Here is a 22,663-nt window from a genome sequence, read left to right on the forward strand (position 1 = left end):
TGGCTGCCTTTGCAAGGCAGCGGGAATTATAGATGGAGTGGATAAAGGGGAGCAGAGTGTGTGCGATGTCCTGAGCAATCATTTGGCTGGGCACAGAAAAATCCAAACAATTTATGGAAGGTCGATAGGGAATAATGTCCAGAGGGAACTTTTTGTGGATCTTCAGGAGAGCTACAGAAAGGAATATTATTCATTTCAACACAGTAAGTATTAACCAATGAACCAAAAGCAAAGTAAAAAAGAACCAAAAAGACGGTCAAACAATGTAGGTGAACAGTGATGAAGCGTTAATGTCTTAGTTGATACACTTGGTTATTACTTGGAAATGCAGGGCTGGTCTTTGCACAATCAAGCACACAGGCCTCTCTCCTGCAGGTCAAAGTTTGCATTTATATTTGAGATCTCAAGAACCCCTGGTTGCTTCAGAAAGAAGTATAATTTACAAGAGGCAACTAGTCTTCAGGTGGCAGGTACGGGAAGCATTGCCCCTGGAACATTCTGATGATTGTTTGACACTCCCAACTTTCAAAACACATGAGGTTGTAGGTTACTGGGCAGCATGGGCTTGTGAGCCGGAAGGGCCTGTTACAATGCTGTATGTCTAAATTTAAATTTCTTTCTTTCCTTCTTTGGCTTGGCTTCGCGGACGAAGATTTATGGATGGGTATGTCCACGTCTGCTGCAGGCTCGTTGGTGACTGACAAGTCCAATGTGGACAGGCAGGCACGGTTGTAGCGGTTGCAAGGGAAAATTGGTTAGTTGGGGTTGGGTGTTGGGTTTTTCCTCCTTTGTCTTTTGTAAGTGAGGTGGGCTCTGCGGTCTTCTTCAAAGGAGGTTGCTGCCCGCCGAACTGTGAGGCGCCAAGATGCACGGTTGGAGGTGATATCAGCCCACTGGTGGGGGTCAATGTGGCAGGCACCAAGAGATTTCTTTAAGCAGTCCTTGTACCTCTTCTTTGGTGCACCTCTGTCTCGGTGGCCAGCGGAGAGCTCGCCATAGAACATGATCTTGGGAAGGCGATGGTCCTCCATTCTGGAGACGTGACCCACCCAGCGCAGTTGGGTCTTCAGCAGCATGGATTCGATGCTTGCGGACTCTGCCAGCTCAAGTACTTTGATGTTGGTGATGAAGTCATTCCAATGAATGTTGAGGATGGAGCGGAGACAGCGCTGATGGAAGCGTTCTAGGAGCTGTAGGTGATGCCGGTAGAGGACCCATGATTCGGAGCCGAACAGGAGTGTGGGTATGACAATGGCTCTGTACATGCTGATCTTTGTGTGTTTCTTCAGGTGGTTGTTTTTCCAGACTCTTTTGTGTAGTCTTCCAAAGGCGCTATTTGCCTTGGTGAGTCTGTTGTCTATCTCTTTGTCGATCCTTGCATCCGATGAAATGGTGCAGCCGAGGTAGGTAAACTGGTTGACCGTTTTGAGTTCTGTGTGCCCGATGGAGATGTAGGGGGGCTGGTGGTCATGGTGGGGAGCTGGCTGATGGAGGACCTCAGTTTTCTTCAGGCTGACTTCCAGGCCAAACATTTTGGCAGTTTCCGCAAAACAGGACGTCATGCATTGGAGAGCTGGCTCTGAATGGGCAACTAAAGCAGCATCGACTACAAAGAGTAGTTCACGGACAAGTTGCTCTTGTGTCTTGGTGTGAGCTTGCAGGCGCCTCAGATTGAAGAGACTACCATCCGTGTGGTAGCGGATATAAACATTGTTGAGGTCTTTCATGGCTTGTTTCAGCATTGTAAAGAGGGTTGGTGCAAGGAGGCAGCCTTGCTTTAAAGCCTTAAAAAAAACCAAAATATGCTTTGCAGGTCAGGGAGCCTTTGCAGTCAGAGAAACAGGGTTAAAATTTCAGTTTGAATGCCCCTCATTAGAACTGGGAAGGAGAGGAAATAAATCCTCTTCCTCCTTAGAGGATTAGACTTAAAATTTGGTGTTTGGCAGTTAGTATTTCATTAAAAGAACACAAATCACATACATGGATTGGCCTTTCACTAAATTGGCAAAGGATAGGTGCTACAGTGACTATGCCAGCAATGTTTGGAGCTGGGATCCATGATGATATGTAGAGAGGTGAATCCAAGGCTGATCAGGTTCAGCTCCAACTTACCTCTGACATACAGGTTTCATTGCGTAGACTCTGAGCTAGTGGTGTGTTGATCTGAAAGAGGTGCCCACCGGAGGTTCCCTGTCAACATGTTTCAGGCCATTGACGGTGTCTCCTTTCTTATAAATGCTTCTAGACCTGTTGTGCATTGCCAGCAATTCCTCTTTTATTTCAGATTTCTGGCATCTGCAGTATTTTCCTAAGCATTTATTGGGACATGAAATACCCTAGAACCATCAGGACAGGAAGCAGAGCTCAAAAAGAGAAGTCAATTAATATCTAAGAAATTAAAAATAAAATATATATGGAAAAATGGTAGGAGCCAAATAGTTGCAAGCTAATTTGGGCACAGGAGTCAAAATTCTGGCCATATAATGTTTGAATGCAGAAATACAACTGTTCTAAGTGCCCAAAGAGGGACATTATATACACACGAATGCACTAATCCAGATTAATGATGCTTTAAACCTCCCATTACATTGGATCTATTATTAAGTAATCCTACCAATCCAAATGGGAGAAACTTCAGGCAACACTTGAAGCAGGACGTAGTTACATGCATTTTATTTTCCTGAACCAATGTCTGTGATTCATTAAAACCAGTGGCAATTTGTGTAATATACGTATGGCCTTTAAACCACTAATAGGCACTTTGTTTCCTCCTTCAAGCGCGTAGGCACATGCGCGGTGAGGACCAGACCCGCTGATGTGTTCTCCGAAACCCTTCCAAAATCTAAATGTTCTCCTCGAAGTAAGCTCAGGATATACTGAGAGTGCCACTAGAAACAAACGAACATGCAAACTGACTTTTCGTAAATACATCAGGTCATGAGTTTGTTTACTTATTAACCCTTTGAAAACACAGTTGTGGCCAGACAGGTATGGAAAAATGTCAACAGGCATCCGAACAAACATGTGGGTGGGGGGGGGGGGGGGGGTGAGGGGAGAGGTGGTTGCAAATGCAGGAGGTATAAGTGGTATGGAAAATTATCGGCAGGCATCTGAACAAAAAGTAGGGGAGAGGGATGGTCGCAAAGGCAGGAAGGAGGTGATCACCCATCCCTCCCTACTCCTTTGTTGGGATGCCTGAGGTCATTTTTCCAAACCATGATAAAGGGCTCAAGCCCGAAATATCGGTTATGTATTTTTGTTTTACCTTCACTACATAAAGGACGCTGTTTGGCCTGCTGAGTTTCTCCAGCATTTTGTGTTTTTACTTCAACCACAGCATCTGCAGATTTTCGTGATTTACTTTTACTTGTGTTCAGTGAAACATGTTGAAAATGTTCTCAGCAATAATAGATGTAAAATAGTAAATAACTGATGAACTGATAAAATCCAATTGAAAAATATTTTTAAGAACCTAACAATGCCAGCACCCAATTGGCCAACCAGATAGACACAATGAGGTTTGTACACCTGCTTACTTTCAACCAGAAAAAAAAGCAGTGACATGAATCACCTCCGAGACCAAGGCAATTAAACCAAAACCAAACTAAACTAAATCAAAACAGACTAAAATAACACAGGATATATTATGAAAACAGCACTTGCTGCTGAGAAACAGGTTTGCAGCCTTTGATAGACGAGAGAAAGACCTCATCGAGTTGGGTTCTTACAAACACCAATTCACCCCTGGTCACAAAGGTACATCTCCTCAGTAGCACATTATTACTAGTACATAATACAATTCAAATTACCCCTTGTTGTAAAGCATTGTATTTCTCATAGTTCTGGAGCATAGCTTTTCCCTTCGTTATTGAATGAAGATCTACCGGGACTAATGCCTGAAGAGGGCGCACAAAATCAGTGAACCGGTGCGGACTCGAAAGGCCAACATGGCCTGTTTCTGCTCCGTAAATGGTTATATGGTTATATGGTAAGTCTAATTTCATTGTATTAAATGATGCAAGTTGTCCCTTTGGACAATGTGCTTTCTTGTTGTCTATTCTCTCATTATGTCATCGTCATGGCTATCCCTTGAGACCAAGGATGATAGGCTTTGTTCCATTGATCCACAGAAGATGACTGTGAATGTATTTATTTAACGTGTACTTAATGTTGCACTCCAAGAAGCACATGGTACTTCACAAATCAACCAACCAATTCCAATGTTATGGAAACCACGACAATTGGAGCTGATGGATTGGTTGCAGCCTTCGTCCGCCCTCATGGCTGTTGAGTTCAGAGTAATTTTGTCCTCCTGTTCCAGCGTTTGAGGATTTGGTTGGATTATTTTTTTTGTCAGGAACCTCACCCTCGACCTTATCGTCCTGGGTGACCCTCCCAGGAGCATAGCTCCAGATGGCACCACAGGACCACACAAGCTTCTCCACAACAAGGTGACAATCCATGGAGATGCTGATTGTGTATTGTGACATGTTTAGCCTAACAGTTAGTGCAACACTGTTACAGTGCCAGCAAATGGGAAGGGGGTTCGAATCCTGAGCTGTCTGTAAGGAATTTGTACATTCTTTTATGTGTCTGGGTGGAATTTCCCTGGGGCTCCGGTTTCCTCCCACCAGTCAAAATGTACCGGGGAATGTAGGTCAATTGGTGTAATTGGGTAGCACAGGCTCATGGGCCAAAAGGGCCTGTTAATTTAAAATATAAAAAAATAATAAGGCATGTAAGGAAATATTTAGCAATTTTATCCATGTCATATTCAAACACTCTTTGAGAAAGTTGAATGAGATCTACAAAGTATTTTCAGGTTTTTGTGGATAAGTTCACTATTAATGGCATGGAATCTATTTTTTAAAATCTAATTTTGTTGCTCAGAGGATCAAGATCCAGTGGGTACAGAGGTCAGATGGACAAAGATTGGTGGAGGAACAGGTAGTGAGGTGAAAATGGAGAGGCTGCAGGGAGACTGAGATAGATTAGGAGAATGGGCAAAGAAGTGGAAAATGAAATACAATGTTGGAAACTGTACAATCATGCACTTTGTTAGAAAGAATGAAAAGATAGTCTATTATTTGGAAAATGCAAAATTCTGAGGTCCAAATGGACATGGGAGTCCTCATGCAGGATACCTCCAGATTAAGTTGGACGTGAAAAAGGCAAATGCTTCCATATTAAGAGGGAGATATATAAGAGCAGGAATGTGATGTTGAGGTACTGGTGAGGTCTCATTTGTAGTACAGGTTACAGTTTGGGGCTCCCTATTTAAGAAAGGGTGTGCTGGCATTGGAAAGGGTTCAGAGAAGATTCACAAGAATGATACCTGGAATGAAGGGATTAGCACGAGGAACATTTGAAGGTCTTTGGACTCTACTCCTCGGAGTTCAGAAGAAAGAGGGCGGACCTCATAGAACCATTTTGAATGTTGAAAGGCCTGTATAGAGTAGATATTGCAAAGTCGTTCCCCATAGTAGTGGAGTCAAAGACAAGAGGACACAACTTCAGGATTGGAGGGTACCCATTTAAAACAGATGTGGAGGAATTTCTTTAGCCAGGGAGTGTGAAACTTTGGAATTTGCTCCCACAGGCAGATGTGCCGGCCAGGTCATTGGGTGCATTTATGGCAGAGATTGATAGGTATCTGCATCGTGAGGGTATCAAAGGATATGGGGAGAATGCAGGGGAGTGGGGCTGAGTGGGAGAATAGATCAGCTCATGATGGAATGGTGGAGCACACTCAACAGCCTGCTTCCGTTCCTATATCATGGTCTTATGGTAAGGTCATTGGACACAGAGAGCCAGAGGTGAAAAGGACAGGTAGATGTTGGGCAGTGAGATTTTTAAAGATTTTAAATACACTGAATACTGATTCAACAGCAATTTTGTTTTCGAAAATAGCTTTACAGAAGAACTCTTGCAAATACGACGCAGGTTTAATTGGACTAACAGCCATAATTATTAACCCCATCCTATAATGTCGGCAAATATAGGATATATGATATGAAAGACATGCCAAATATAAAACCTTAACAGGTAATTTCAAATTGCTACAGGTTCCATATGGTATAACCTATTCTCAGCGAGTCCGCCAATTAATTAAGGTATTGTGACCAGGCTCAACCTTCAAATCTTCAAATAAAATAAAGAAATACCTTGCAACACCTTTCAAGGCCTCAGATCTCAAGACCTTCCGCCACTATGCACTGAATATCCTTTCCACTCAAGTCTCTGAGCAAGGGATGGATTCGTGACTGACACCGAAGCTCATGGGCATCAGTCTATGTTGCACTTAACCTAAAATAACTTGCCAGGCCTACATCACCCAACTGTCACAGTTCCTGGACTCTCTCTTTCTCTCTTTCAAACCATCTCTTTCTATCTCTATCTTTTTAATCATCTCTCTCTCACTCTCACTATCTACCTTTCTCTACATCACTTTCTCTATTTAACTTTTTCTTCCCCAACTTCTTTCTTCTTGATTACACCCTTTGCTTTTCGCTCCATCTTCCAACCTCTACTCACTTCTGGGCTCATCCCTCAGCTTATTTCCCCTTTATATGTGTAATTTTACCTGTTCCAGCTTAGCCTTGATAAAGGGCCTTGACTGAAAAGCATGTCTACCCCTGAAATAAAGCACTGCAGACACTGTGGTTGAAGTAAAAACACAATACCAGAGAAACAACTCAGCAGGTCAAACATTGTCCTTTATAGAGCAAAGATAAAGATACAGAACCGAAGTTTGGAGCTTGAGCCCTTCATCAAGGTAATGGCTGCCCATGCATGCTATATGATTATCTCCAGCTATTCTTAGTTTTCTCAAATTGTCCTTTCACTCAACCAACTTCTGGCCTTCCCATTCCTTCCAATATTTCAGGAATGTCAACAGAGTACATGAATAGATTGGATAACTCTAAAAACTTAACCCAGAAGAGAAACGATGAAACATTTGGACAATGTTCACTTTCCCTTTAAGTCTGACGACATTCATTTTTGCTTTTGACGTTGCATCTGCAATTTGGCATACCCATAACATAGGGTACAAAAGTAGCTTCGAGTGTCTTGGATCACGGAGTGCATAAGTGGGAAGAAAGTATAGCTACCCTGCTAAGCGGCAAAAAGGGTAGACCATCGTATCCCTGATCCTGGACTCACTATTGGTGCTCCAACCTTACTTGGGTTGAAGCAGTGCCAGACCAAGATTAGTCAGGCACTGAGAAGAGTGCCCAGATTGTTGACACTATCACCTCAGCCTGACAATCCTGACACCAAGTTTTCAAGTTAAGCAAACAGAGAAAAATAAATGCCTTCCACTTACACAAAAAAACTGCCTTCCAGGTTCAAGACTTTGGAAATATATACAGTCTCCTGCCCAAAGGAATATTGAGAAATGATCCACAGATAATTGAAGCATTGTGTTACTATAATAATATTCCCAACTTAGTATTTCTGACAGATTTCTTGGTGTTTCTGCCACAGCAAGATACTATTTTAACACGTGCGCAGACAAAATAAAACCCGGACCTACAAATATTTAACTGTTTTCATTTGCTCATGTCATAAATCACAGAAATTCTTCCAACACAGGTCTTGAATTTGTTTATTTTTACCAGCCGCAATACACTACCCTCTTTGGGGATCACCTTAAACCGAGAGTGGTTTTGCTTGGAGGTGAATATTAAGGTTGTACAGCCATCTATACATTGCGCTATGAATTGGAACCTTGTTACGATGATATGTGTTACTCTAAGTATGAGTTCCAGCACATAATTTTCAGAACAGGGCACAAACCTGAATTTGGGAGGATTGGGCCACACTAAGGTTTTCATACCTATTCCCAACAGTGAAACTAAAACCATTAGGGTTATTTTATACTTTGGTTCTTATTTAAAGAAAAAAAAGTCTAACATTTCTCAATTTGAATCGGTTGGGCCAACGTCGTTGAATCAGTCTGGTGCCTGCCCTGTTCTCCTCAGTCCTGCTCTAATCTACAATTGGGATGCTTGTGTTCATCCATCCTGGACTTCCTGATTCTAAAGTCAAGCAATGGGGCGTCAAGAATTCTCAATGATGACATGGGCTCAGGCATCACTTTTCAGAACTCCATGTCCCAGAGGACCCTTGCTGGGAACTAAAACTAACTCCTAGTGAAACAAGAGCATCTGAAGATGCTGTGACTGTAGTTGATACACAAAAATGCTGGAGAAACTCAGCCAGTCCAGCAGCGTTCATCGAAGGCAAAGATACATAACCAACGTTTCAGGCCTGACCCCTTTGTCAAGATATGGGGAGTGTAAGATGCACAGAGATGTAAAAATTATCAAAATTGCTTGAGATAACTACAAAAATGAAAATAGTTAATTCTCATTAAAAACATTTTATTAATATTGGTATTTCTCAGGTTATAAAGGGCCTGAATTGTAAAAAATCAATTTTATGCAAATACTACCACAAATTTTTCAATCTAGTAATGACAATAGTAAAAAAAAGAATAAAATAAACAGATAATAAATAATAAAATAATTTAAAAATTAAAAAATAAATAGTAAAAAAATCATTATTCATTAATTACTGGATGCTGTAGATCAAGTGATTCTCAACCTTTTTCTTTCCACTCACCTACCACTTTAAGTATTCCCTATGCCATAGGTGCTCTGTGATGAGTAAGGGATTGCTTAAGATGTTAAGTGGGTGGAAAGATAAAAGTTTGAAAACCACTGATTTAATCGTACCTAATTGACTCGTTATGTGCACGGTTTCATAACTCCAAAGGAAATGGGCCAATGACAACTTTTCTCAAGCAAAATATTTCAGTAACAATTGGGTCTAGACCAGTGGTTCGCAACCTTCTCTTCCCACTCAGATACCACCTTAAGCAATCCCTTACTCATCATAGAGCACCAGTGGCATAGGGAATACTTAAATTGCTATATGGGTGGAAAGAAAAAGGTTGAGAACCACTGTGTGTAGATACGTTCCATTAGTTTAATTTTGAGAAGAGATCTGATGATTATTCGATGAAATTAAATAATGAAAGCAATACAATACAGATAGCATGAGCAAATAGAGAGGCAGCTCACAGGAATGGAACCCCTGTGTAAACTAGGGACTACATATTTGCCTTCTATCCACTTAATCTCTGAGTCAGTAGGCCTAGATGCTTCCCAGCATAATGCTGAAGATTCCTAGCTCAATCAGGTTCTGCCAGGTGGACCTCACATGGAGTGGAACGAAAAATCCATCACTCAGTTTATCCTGGACTTAGGACCAGACCCGCAAGCAAATGAACAATCAAGGTTCTCTTCGGAACTGACAGCCACAGCCAATGGTGTGGCCTTGCCTCTACAGTAGTAGCAGAGAAAGGGACACGGAGTTTGAGTTACAGATGGATTACCCCCAGCAGAAATAGACCATTCTGATGGAAAAAAATAAATCAGTCAGCCAAAATTGTTGAATTTAGTATTGATTCCAGAAGGCAACAATATGCCCAGTCAGAAATTAAGGTGCTGTTCCTTAAGCTTCCATTGAGACTCATTAGAACAGTGCAGGAAACCGGAGCTAGATATGACATATTCTGAATGGAAAGGACAATTAAAATGACAGGCAACTAGAAGCTCAAGTTCACATCACAGACTGAATCCATCCAATGCTTCACAAAGTGATCACTTCGCTTGTGTTCATTACTCCAAAATAGAGGTGACCACATTGTGAATTGCATTAAACTCGACTGAAGAAGAAACAAGTGAATCTGTGCTTTACTTGGAAACACCCTTTTGGTCTCTAGATGATGGGAAGGTGTTGGGTTGGAAGGGAAAAGTTTGGTGGATTCAAAGAGTAGCAAGTCTGGATACAGTCTGAACACAGGAAGGATCTTTATTGAAACACATGTAAGGAGATTATAACAGGGATAACACACACTAGTACTCTCAATCACAAAACAGCATAATTAGTCACGACTGACTTAACACTACTGATATTAGCAACTAGCTACCCTCATACAAACATGGTTAAACGCAGTTACATCAGACTTAACACTACCGATACTAGCAACTGTATACAGACTGACAAGCATAGTACAACCCAATTACATCGGACTTAACACTACTGATGCAAATATAACAACCAAGAATTACAATACGCTACTTTCCATTCCTTGTCTAAAGTGAGTACGGCTTTAGTGCTATCTAACACTCCCGATCCCTGTGTAGTGCGCACCTTACCACCGACACCTGCAGCAGGGTTCATCTTAGGACTGAAGAGCAAAGAGGGAGAGATACTGCACATGGTGGACTTTATAGTACAGTAAGCTGGAGGGTCCGGCCCAGGTAATCACTGAGTGTTTAAAGGGGCAATGGTCAGGTGTGCACCAATGAATGGGCAGAATCCAACCTTGATTGGCAGGTGATGTGACTACCGACTAGGTTCCAGTCAGAGAGATCACGATCCACAACAATTATCATTCCTATCAGGTTCCAGACAGAGAGATTACGTGACCCTCCACAATCCCCACTACAGAAGGGATGAGGTAAAGGAGCAAACATTCCACTTCCTGTAGTTTCACGTAAAAGTGGCTTGAGTAGAGGTTGCTGGCAATGGACTGGTGAACCAGAATTTGTGTGAAGAATGATCCTTTCAGAAAGCTGATAAAGGAGGGGGTAGAAAATATGATTGGTGGAATTTCATTGGAGGTGATGATTGAATGCCAAGGCTACTGAGGTAGATGGAAAGGACCAGAGAAACTCTATCCTTGTTCAGTCCTGGAGAAGAGCAGGTGAGAATATAGGTGTGGGAAATAGATGCAGACATGAACTTAAATATGGCAGAGGGGATCTACTATTAAGGAGGAAAGAAGACATCTTAGAAATATGAATGACAAGCTTGAGGTACTCAGCTCTTATGAAGGGTACTGATCCAAAATGTTGATTGACCATATCTTCTTTCTTTGGCTTGGCTTCGCAGATGAAGATTTATGGAGGGGTATGTCCACGTCTGCTGCAGGCTCGTTGGTGACTGACAAGTCTGATGCGCGACAGGCAGACACGGTTGCAGCGGTTGCAGGGGAAAATTGGTGGGTTGGGGTTGGGTGTTGGGTTTTTCCTCCTTTGTCTTTTGTCAGTGAGGTGGGCTCTGCAGTCTTCTTCAAAGGAGGTTGCTGCCTGCCGAACTGTGAGGCGCCAAGATGCACGGTTGGAGGTGATATCAGCCCACTGGTGGGGGTCAATGTGGCAGGCACCAAGAGATTTCTTTAAGCAGTCCTTGTACCTCTTCTTTGGTGCACCTCTGTCTCGGTGGCCAGTGGAGAGCTCGCCATAGAACACGATCTTGGGAAGGCGATGGTCCTCCATTCTGGAGACGTGACCCACCCCATGGATTCGATGCTGTCGGACTCTGCCAGCTCAAGTATTTCAATGTTGGTCATGTAGTCATTCCAATGAATGCTGAGGATGGACCGGAGACAGCTCTGATGGAAGCATTCTAGGGTGCCGGTAGAGGACCCATGATTTGGAGCCGAACAGGAGCGTGGGTATGACAACGGCTCTGTACATGCTGATCTTTGTGTGTTTCTTCAGGTGGTTGTTTTTCCAGATTCTTTTGTGTCATCTTCCAAAGGCGCTATTTGCCTTGGCGAGTCTGTTAGACCATATCTATCCATGGTGCAAAGGTTAAAACCTTGTATTTTTGATTTTTAGTAATTTTGTTCTGTCCCTTTAAGGCAAATTGTTTTGTAGTGTTACCATAGTTACTATGGCATCACATGTGGTAATATCTGTGCAGACCGGGAGATCTTCTCTTTTCTTGGAAGAGCCATGAAGGATACATGAGCTCTCAAAATATTTTTATTTGAATTCGTTCTAATCATCTTCATTTAATTTGTTTGAAGTTTAATATCGTTATCATTTGCAATATGCTTTGTTTTACTCATCATGAAGTGCGAAGCTATAAAAATGTTTATTCGCTTTTATCAATGGAAAATTAAAGCTATTCGGAGCTGCAATTAGGAAGTTTGATTCATTTGGATTGAAAAGATGCAATTCGAAATATCGATGCTTATGTTTCCTTGAAGATGACATGTTTTGAAAGTTGGAAATACGAGAGATTGGAAAGTGTCATCGATACATGGACGCTGCCTTATCTGCTGAGTTCCTCCAGCAGGCTCATGGTTTTCTCAAGAACATCTGCAGCTTTTGTGCTTTTCTATCTTTGAGGCACCTGTGGGTCATCACCAGAGCCCAATGAAATGGAGACAGCAGAAGGGAGAGAACGGAATGGAGTCCTTACAGGATGCAGGATGGGAGGAATTCTATGGGAAACTGTGGGCTAATAATGGTCGTTGGATCCCAACTATATCCCGAGATGGAGAAACAGAAAAGACCTAGAAAGGGAAGAAAAGAGTCAGAGATGGACCTTGTGAAGATAAGAGCAGGGCATCGAATAACAATATTTTCAGATTGTGAACGACTGCAGGAAACAGCACTGATGAGGGCATCAGTGCACTGGAGAGAGTGGAAAGGCAGCATGAACAGAACTGAAACAAGGACTTTTTAAAATATATATATAATATATATTCCAAAACACGACAGACATAGCTCTAATGCAGGCCAAAGCTCGAGGTTGAAGATTATAATTACCACACTATCCCACCTTCCACAAATACCCAAAAGAGAGTTAAATATTTATTGAAGGGATCATTTATGGATTTTCTCTCACTAAAATGATGCGGGTCAACACATTGAGCCAAATCCCGACTTAGTGACGTGTTATGAGATCAGATCAAAGGCTGCTTCTGCTGTGATAATGACACACCTTTCTGACACACCCTATGACTTCCCAAGGCCTTTCCAGAATTTTTAAATGTTTTATATTTTATTTGTTGTGTTTTACTTGTTTGATCGAGGTTTAAATGCTGCAGATTAAAGGTGAGAGGAGAGAAATTTAAACGAGATATGAAGGGAAGCTTCAAGCTAACATGGGGAGTGGAAGAGACATAAACAATTAGAATGTTTGAAAGACATTTTGACATGTATGGGATAGGAAAGGAGTTTACCTTTAAGCAGGCAAACAAAATAAGTGCAGATAGTCAACATGGAAAAAAATAAGCTGAAGAACCCAGCCCTATGATGTACAACTCAATGAATCTCTGTCTCTTTGACTTACTTAAACAGATCTTTTGCATTCTCAGAATGGAGGGTTATTTAAGGAAAAAAATCACCCTTAGGTCAGTAACGTAGATCATGCTCCAAACTTCATCTGACAATAATCTTTAGAATTTGGGTAATCCGCTTGTTTTCCTGTCAATAACATCAAAAGCTGCATTCGGCAGAATCTTTATCAGGGAGATGGTGCACATCTCTCACAAAGAATGGTAGATTAATTTAGCAGGGAGGAGTGTTTCAAATAGTCATCAAGGAGTCGCATGACACAACATCAAGGGCAGAACTTTGCTGTAAAGATCTCCATAATTAACTTGATCTGGTGGAGAGAGATTGGAGTTTATGATCAATCAAATGAAGGCTTGATGATGTCACAATCCATCGCCGGAATGGGGCTTCAACTATGGCGTAAAACTATGGATATATTTTGAAGGATAATGCTGGAAACAATTTTTTTTAAAACTTTTCAACAACTGAACTATCCCTGTGTTATTACTCCTGTCCCCACAAAGCATCATAAGCTTGTTTCACTCCATTGAAATGAAACATAAACACACCCTGATTGGCTGCAAAGCCATTTAATAAATTCAGTAGCAGAATAAAATTTGTGTACTGAGTTCATTTCATACAGTATCAAGCTGAAAATCATTTCTGCAGATGTAATATGATAGAAAATGTCTGCATTTTGAAACTTGTCAAGGAAATTCAGTGCATAAAAAGATTAAATGACATGAAATATTATATCAAAATGGATTAGAAAAGAACACACATTGCACAAATCTAATATTTACGCAAATGATAATCGTCTATTGTGGAAACTGTATTTGCAGACAGTAGTGTTGTAATTCATAATTATGCAATTCATGGCTTGGCTCAAATTAATTTGAAAGTAAATATATATTTTAGTCAACGTGAAACAATAGCTCAACTTCACTTTTTTGAAAGCAGCCATTTGCGTTTCTAAGTTTTCCTCATCAAATATCAAAATCTAAAGTGGCCCCACCTCAACTAAATGATCCACAGGAGATGCAAATGTGGTCAAGCCCACCTGCCTAGTAGACACAAGCATTCACACCACCGCATAAGGTATCAATTATGGAACCACTCAATCCTGGCACATACAGTTAAATGTGCAATTCTACTTAAAGCCAATAATTCCATGAAACACAGTCATTCTACCTCTTTCCATAAAATTCATTTCCCTGATTAAGTCAAACTGTTATATTTTTAAAACAGTCAAAGAACTCTAGGAGGAACTCAACAGGTCAGTCATCATCATCCACGGGCAGAAATGGTCTATCAATGTTTCAGGTCTCGTCCCTTTATCAAGATTTCAGGGAAGGAGGTGATATTATGTATACAAAGGGGGCAAAGAAGCTGTGGGTGGGGTCCAGAAGGGATAGGATAGAATAGAGAGAGAGAGAGAGCGCGAGACAGACTGACCACTAGGAAAGGAGGGAGAGGATAAATAAAAATTAGAGATGGGGAAAATATTAAGTACAGGAGTAGGTAAAGAAGAGATAAAAGAAATGGAATCAGATAGAGGTGGGGGTTACCTACATTTTTTAAAATTATATTTTTAAGCCTATTCTAACACCATATGCTGGATTATGTTAACTATTCTGTCTTCCATGACTTACAAGTCTTACATAGTACCTCAGTTTCTTTCAAGGGTATCTGTCCCTTTCCTGTAGGCAAAATTTCACTAACAGCACCCAGGTAAAGAAACAGCAAATCCAACCCCTCTCCCATACATTTGCTTTTGATATTTGTTGCATGTTATTCTTCCATCAATTCTCACTCAATCTTCAAAGCCAGTAAAGCATTATATTTGCCTTTATCCCAAGCTTAACATATTCTCTTTGTGAAAGATAAAAGATAAGAGAAATTTATTGGAGTTAAGTAAGTGCAGGTTACATTCTTGCCCGTTCACTCCTCAAGTAGTGAATGTAGTTAGAAAAAAAAATGTTATTCTTAAGGGTGAAGTTAATCTTCAGCAAATAACTTTCAAGCAGCATTTTTTTTTAGTGTCCAATTAATTTAAACCACTTCAATAGGTAAATCCAAAAAAAGGCCCTTTTTACCTGTTCAAATCGCTGATGGAAAAAAGAATAATTTGATTTTCTGATGTGAATAGAAGAGCTTTATGAGAATTCTTCACAAAAAAATGAGATGCTCCATCTTAAAAGAAAGATTACATTTTTCCCCAGCATTATTTAATTTGGATCTTTTTTCTTTGCCCTGTCTGTGCTGGATGAAACTTTAGATCCATACCTGGATGTCATCAGGATTTGAGCATGAGTTGATTTATGAAGTGTGTAGCTGGATCTGAAGAACTGATCATTAAATCGGGCACCAGTTTAATCACAGTAATGGCTGATGGTGTGAGATCTTCCCCAAGACCATATCTGTCCACATAATTCATTGAACGTACTGAAAGTATTATACTATCACAATGAATTCAACAAATAATCAATAGTTTCACATATATTTGAAACACCTTTAGTGACCGAATTTCGATTATTATCCTTCACATCTTATGGAAATCCTAGCTGACAACTTGTGAAGCCCATGGATTAATCAATGTCAATGGATTAATGGATAATTCCATTCCACTGCTGAGAATATTTTCTATCTCCATGATCAACAGAACGATATGAATGTTCCAGGATCCATAAGCGCTAGAAAACCGCAGCCATTGCACTTTTGTCATATACTTTTCCGAAGTAACTTGCCTTGATATGTTCAGCATTTAATTCCATATGTTGTACAATATGAAGTTGACAGCTCATAAAACCTGTTACTTCCTGCAATGAAGCCACATTACCTCAGGCTGCCTAATACCACAGAAGCTGTTGAGGATTAATTATACTGTAAAAGTCACCGAGAGATCAGCCAGTTCAATATTTAGTCCCCATGATTCTAGCCAAATACTAAGAAACAGGCCACATTCCTCCGAAGAGGAAATATTATGGGAAACAGTTTAGAGTTGGTCATTCTGTGCACAGAGCTTGATGTGGCAGGAGAGCACTGGGTCAGGAACCCTCTTATGGTTCCTGCGGAATGTGTAATCCAGCTATGTGAGCTTTTATATCAGCCCTTTGATACATAGCTGACACCGCATCCTGGGTTTTAAAATTGGTCTTATTGTCAATGGCTTCACCAGGAGCAATTTTTCAAACTGGGTCCAACATCGCTTATTTTGAGCAACACATAATAAAATGGATGAACTCAACAGGTCAAGCAACATCAGTGGTGAAAATGAATGGTTCATCTTTTGGGCCAGAACCCCTCATCAGGACTGAGTGTGTAGTGGGAGACATACTTGGTATCATGGCTATTTTGCTGTGTATTTTCAATCCCTTCACAGATTTGAAGCTTAATGTCATCCACTGCAACTAAATTAATGAGAACCTTGATCAAAATAATGCCGGTTAGAAAATCTACCCTTAACTCTGAAGCTATTTGTATTTTATATTTGTATTTTATACTGGACCAATCCTTCTGTCTATTACCCAGGCTCAGAAATCAATATACTTTGGGGAAATTAAAAATCAAGGAATATAGGTTGAGGGCAGGAAAAAAGTTCAGGTAAAAAGTCAACCATGACCTTATACAAGGTCAATGCTGAGGCCCACTCCTGCTTCTATTTCTTGTGTTGCAAAGGGAAGCACCTTCGCTGGCTGTTCAATTTGCATTTGCTTGTGAATTCCTAAGTGAGTAAACTGTCTCCTTGATCGTGTATCAAATCGGACCGAGTGCAGGTTCCAAAATGTTAGTGACCTCACTAACTTTCTTTTTTTCTTTCTTTGGCTTGGCTTCGCAGATGAAGATTAATGGAGGGGTAATGTCCACGTCAGCTGCAGGCTCGTTTGTGGCTGACAAGTCCGATGCGGGACAGGCAGACACGGTTGCAGCGGTTGCAAGGGAAAATTGGCTGGTTGGGGTTGGGTGTTGGGTTTTTCCTCCTTTGTCTTTTGTCAGTGAGGTGGGCTCTGCGGTCTTCTTCAAAGGAGGTTGCTGCCCGCCAAACTGTGAGGCGCCAAGATGCACGGTTTGAGGCATTGGGAGACAAAAGGGAAGTTGCTTTCAATTTTTTTTCCTTTAAGCTTTTTAACATTTTTTCGTTTAGCTGTTTTAGTTAATCTCTTGTGCTCATTTTAATATTTTAATGATTTACTTCATCTTTAATAATTTTAACTGTCTTTGAATATTAACACAGTTATATTTTACAAAATACATCACTGACAGCTTTAGTACTGAAGAAAGTCCCTCCCTAGTTTTGCTGGCAGCCACAAGCAGAGCTGCTTTGAGGCCTGGGCAATGCTCAGTGCCCCTCTATAACCTGATTAGTAAATTGCTTGCTGTCAGGAATAAGAAGGCAGAGATAAGAAGCCAACTGTTAACATTCTTTTCTTCCTGAGGTGGGGAGGAGAAGGGCACAGGCAAGCAAACTGGAGAGATATGAATGGGTTAAACATCTCATTGCAGGTTAAGAATTATAAGTAGTACTACAGCAGTACATGTCCTGCTGGGTATCATTTCAGATCCAGCCTAATCCTTCACAGTCCAGGTAGTCCCAAAGAGCCACTTAAAAATTATTCTTTCCTATCCAGAACAGCTAAAAGTGCCTGCTGCACAATTTTCCAAAACAGTCACAATCATCCTCTAAAAGTAAGGGTTTTATAGCCAATTACATAGCAATTTTTATGTCATTAGATACATTTGGGTTACTTGTAACCAAAAAACATGCAATATTTAAGAGATTTGCTTTAATATTGGCAATGATGCAAAGCTACGCTGAGCTCAGTGTGTGTTCCGGGTTCCAGGAAAATCTGTTTGGAAAAATGTTTGGCAGCAAAGGGTTGTAACATTTTTCCCCCATAAGTTCCCCTACTTTCCCTTGTCCAACTTCTTATCTGAAAGGTTTCTTGGCTTTGGGAAACTTCCCTTATTGACTTGCATAACTTGGAATTCTCAGCGAGTTTTATGGTAGTGTGGTTCCCTTTCTCCTTTTGATTGAAATGACTCCTGCCAGTTTGGGATTTTGAGGTTGCCATGAGTCATTTCACTAACAAAAGCCCTGCTACTGAAAGCAAGGTAACAAAAACATAATCAAATTCGGAATGAGCATTTGAGATTTCAAAGTTAGCTAGTCAACAGACATTTATTATCTTGGTTACCACGGAAAAGTAAGACTCTCAATTACTCAATAACCACCAATGTACACCCACAACAATTTTTGCATTCATGTCCCTCAACTCTGAGCATATCAGTGGGGTCTATGGTGCAACTAAAGTCTATTTCTGTGTTCTCAACAACTCCAGGAAAAACTTGGGCATACTTCACAATCATAAATCAATTTATTGCCATGCAATAAAACAATGTCTTATTACATGAAATTGTTTTTGCCTGCTGTAAGGGAGACAGATTCACTATCAGCAGAAATTGCCTGAAGCACCTCTTACAGTCAGAGAAAGAGAAGCAAAGGAGAATCCCCCCAGAGTCACCGAGTGTCCGTAGATTTGCCTCCAGTGCTTCTATGGCCGCACAAACCATTGGCAACCCGAGCTCCAGATCCGAACCTCCGACAAGATCAGGAACCCTCAGTGTCTTCAGCACCCCTTCACATCCCGGTTCCGATATCTGGAACCCCTTAAGTCAGTTTCAAGCCAGTCTCCTGCAGTCTAGGCACGAGTCTTCCGACAGTAGTCTCCAGTAGCTCACAGCCTCGTGAGTTAACCATATAACCACATAACCATATAGCCACTTACAGCACAGAACAGGCCAGTTCGGCCCTACTAGTCCATGCCATAGCAAATCCCCACCCTCCTAGTCCCACTGACCAGCACCTGGTCCATACCCCTTGAGTCGCCAGCAGCCTGCCGCGTGCATTGATCTTTCAGGCACAGAGCCCCCTCACTGGTCCACAGCCGTGGTTACCATCCCCCCGGGTCATCTCTCTGCTTCTCCTTCTCAGAAGGGGGATGGTCTACCCATTTTCTGGTGCCCTGGTGTCGAAAGGTCATGTTGCAACTCGTCAAATCTCTGGTGAGACCACACTTAAGAGTATTGTGTTCAGTTCTGGTCACCTCATCATAAGAAGGATGTGGAAGCTATGGAGAGGATGCATAGGAGATTTGCCTGGATTGGAAAACATATCTTTTGAAGCAAGGTTACAGAGCTAGGGCTTTTCTCTTTGGAGCGAAGAAGGATGAGAGAAGACTTAATAGAGATCTGCACGATTCTGAGAGGCATCGATAAGATTGCCAGCCAATGCCTTTTTCCCAGGGCGGGAATAGCCAACACCAGAGGACATCCATACAAAAGGGAGGAAAGTTTAGGCGAGACGTCAGGGGTAAGTTTTTTAAAGAGTGAGTTGAGTGTGTCTGGAATGCTGGTGGAGGCGGAAACATTAGAGGGATTTAAGAGACTTACACGTGTATGAAAGAAAAATAGAGTGTTACCAAGTATGAAGGGTTAGTACTTTTATTTGGCAGGAATATATGGGTCGGCACAACATCGAGGGCCAAAGGGCCTGTATAGCACTGTGGTGTTCTATGGTCTATCACACCAACTGCCTCATGTGCTGCCATTGTACCAGTCCCACTATGGAATTTTAAATAATTCTATAAATGGTGAAAGGCTGCTTGTTAACAGCTCCTGTTGCCAGATAACACAGTTTTCAGGACTTTAGTCAGATAAAGACTGAAAGATGTTGAAAGGTTAGCCAGCACATCCAAACCAACATGACAAGAATCAAAAACAATTCCATCAAAGCATTGAAAAAAAATCATTAAAAACTGTGTTCATATTATCATTGTTGATTCGATAACAACCCAGTGTCAAAGTATGACAAAAGACCAAAGGGTGTTGTTGAAGATTTCAAAAATAAAATACATCATTTAGTAGCCCAGTTAGTTAGTTTAAGGTGCGTGTTTTGCTTTTCTATGTTACAGATGCCATCCCAAGTGCAGCATAGAGGACTGAGAACACTCAACGCTCCTTCACAATGAAACCTACAGCTGTGATATCTTGGGGAACATCAACTGACTTTACATTCATAACAATACACTGAAAATCCAGTTTACCTTCCCTCAAAGACTGCCATTAAATTGAATAAATTTTGACTTATTTTTGAAAACTCTCTATTTGTCCCCTCTCTCACAAGGTACTATGCATTCTCTACAATGCATTCAACAGGGTGCACGAAACAGAGGCATGTTTGCCACGTTGCACTGCACTGTACTTGAATTCTGAAGTGACCAGCAACATTTTACATTTTACACCGGCAGACACATTATCCAGCTCGTGGAAAAAAAAACCTACAAAACCAAGAGTAATCCTCCTCTCCCTTGAACAAAATTAACAAGTAGATTTAAGTTTCTGTTTCCTGTGATCAACTTTTGTTGTTTTTGCCCAATATCAGCTCATGAAGCCTTGGTGCCCACTCAAATTTAATCTAAATGGCATGGATGTGGAACACTCAAATAATATTGTATATCCAAGCTAAGAAAGTTGACATAGTTCCTTACATACACTGTTGCTTCTGAGTTTGTTCTCTTTATAAATATTCCATATCCTTTCCTCCACTGTGCCAAAAATTGAAAATATATCTGGGTGGGAACTAATTGGACCCCAACCTCTTTTCATACTGGCAGTCCTGATTTAAATCGATTTGTTTCTCAGATATTAAAGCAGAAAGTCTGCTGAATTTAATTTAAAGTGTCTGCTTCTTTATTTCTCTGTTGTTTGCAGTCCAACCTGTCAATCGTAATGTCATTCGAGGACAGACGGGCAGAATTGGAAGAAGCGTCTACACTTTTTAAAAAAATGCATATTCTTCCTAAGAATATGCAGGCCGAATTGAGTCACTGCGTGCAGACTTCCCTGTTAAATAAATAAACAAACAATAGAGAGTGATCTTTTATTGACTTTCTCTGAGCTGGGGATATGATTCTGGTTAACCAAACTAAATATCTATTTAAATCATTTAGACTTGTTCCAAGCGAAAGGAAATTATTAAGGCCTGCATTTTAAAACCACTCGTGGAATTCAAGAAGAAACCTAATAATAAGAGGAATTTGCAAACTACCCTCCACACCCAATATAAGTAGGAGATCTTATTTACAGATTTCAGATTCATTGTCAGAGTGCATGCATGGCATCCCATACAACCCTGCTGCTGTCCAAAACTTTTTCCCTCAATCAACGTCACAAGGATAGATATTCTGAGATTTGTTTCACAAAATCTGTCTCCTAATAAGCACAGAAATCTGTCCTTTTCAACAATCTGTACACATTTTCTTATTTTTCCTCGATAGCAATAGTTAAGATTAATGGTCTGACAGTAGCCTCACCAAGTATTCTGTTTTTACCACTCACTTTTTAATTGTCAAGTCATTAAAATGAAACTAATTCTTGTATGTGAATCGTGGACCCTTGAAGATGGTGAGAGCTTTGCTCTGCACAAATGGGCTGTTACGCTCTTACACGATAACACGAGCTGCCCTTCACAAATATACTTAATTGCATCTAAGGTGCTTTGGGACGTTGTTGTGGATGACAGTAGCCATAGGCAAACCTTCCTTTTAACTCAGAGACGCAGAGAGAACAGAATATCTCCGATAGCTGAGAAATTGGACATTTTCAGCAATAAAATGCCTTCATTATTTTGATTCCTGACCAATTAAGATGGGCAAGCATGAGAAAAATAAGGACAGCTCGTATTCTAGTCCACCATAAAGAGGCACTTTACGGAATTTGATGGACATTAGATGCAAGAGAGGGAAAGGGCAGCTGTTTCCTTGGAGCCACAAGCATTTTAGTAGAAATAATAACAATACCCGGAAGAGCTGGTGGAACTCAGCAGGGCATGCAGCACCCATGGAAAGCATAGGCAGTCGACATTCCGGCTCTCGGCTCTTCGACAGGAATTTAGACACAGACATACATTTCAGCCCACAAGTCCGTGCTGCCCAATTTACACCGAATTAACTGACATTCCCCCGGTACATTTCGAACAGTGGGAGTAAACCGAAGTCCCCCCCGGGGAAAACCCATACAGACGCAGAGAGAATGTGCCACTTCCTTACAGATAGCATGGGATTCGAACCCCGGTCCCGATCGTCGGCGCTGTAAAGGAGTTGCGTTGACTGTCCCTGATGAAGGGTTCAGACCCAAAACACCAACTACCTATGCTCTCCATGGATGCTGCAGAGTTCTTCCAGCACTTTTGTGTGTTGTTCTGGCTCTCCAGCATCCGCAGACTCCTTGTTGACCTTCATTAGAAATCATTCTGATAGCTCGAAATTCGTGCAGGGTGATTACGTTCACTTCTAATCCAGTGAAGAATCAGACAACCCTAAAGTTTTGAAAAAAAAACAAGTTTGACAAGATCAGTTCTAAACTTCTTTGTTGAGAACCAACAAAACTCCTGAGAAGAAAGCCTTCATACAATCACCTGGAATTGCTGGACCCTCAACCCTTATCTTATGCTAGAG

The 22,663-nt window shown here is 41.1% G+C and overlaps 1 long non-coding RNA gene across 1 annotated transcript in view; it reads left to right on the forward strand.

Moving 5' to 3' along the window:
- Positions 1 to 20,879, forward strand: part of LOC138756636 (uncharacterized) — a 43,404-nt gene extending 22,525 nt beyond the window's left edge. The window contains exon 2 of the long non-coding RNA XR_011353211.1: positions 20,120 to 20,879. This is a non-coding gene — a long non-coding RNA (uncharacterized lncRNA). The remainder of the gene's footprint in view (positions 1 to 20,119) is intronic.
- Positions 20,880 to 22,663: the final 1,784 nt, after the last annotated feature.

The sequence above is a fragment of the Narcine bancroftii genome, chromosome 3 (genome assembly GCF_036971445.1).
Source record: "Narcine bancroftii isolate sNarBan1 chromosome 3, sNarBan1.hap1, whole genome shotgun sequence".
In the NCBI taxonomy this organism is placed as follows: domain Eukaryota; kingdom Metazoa; phylum Chordata; class Chondrichthyes; order Torpediniformes; family Narcinidae; genus Narcine; species Narcine bancroftii.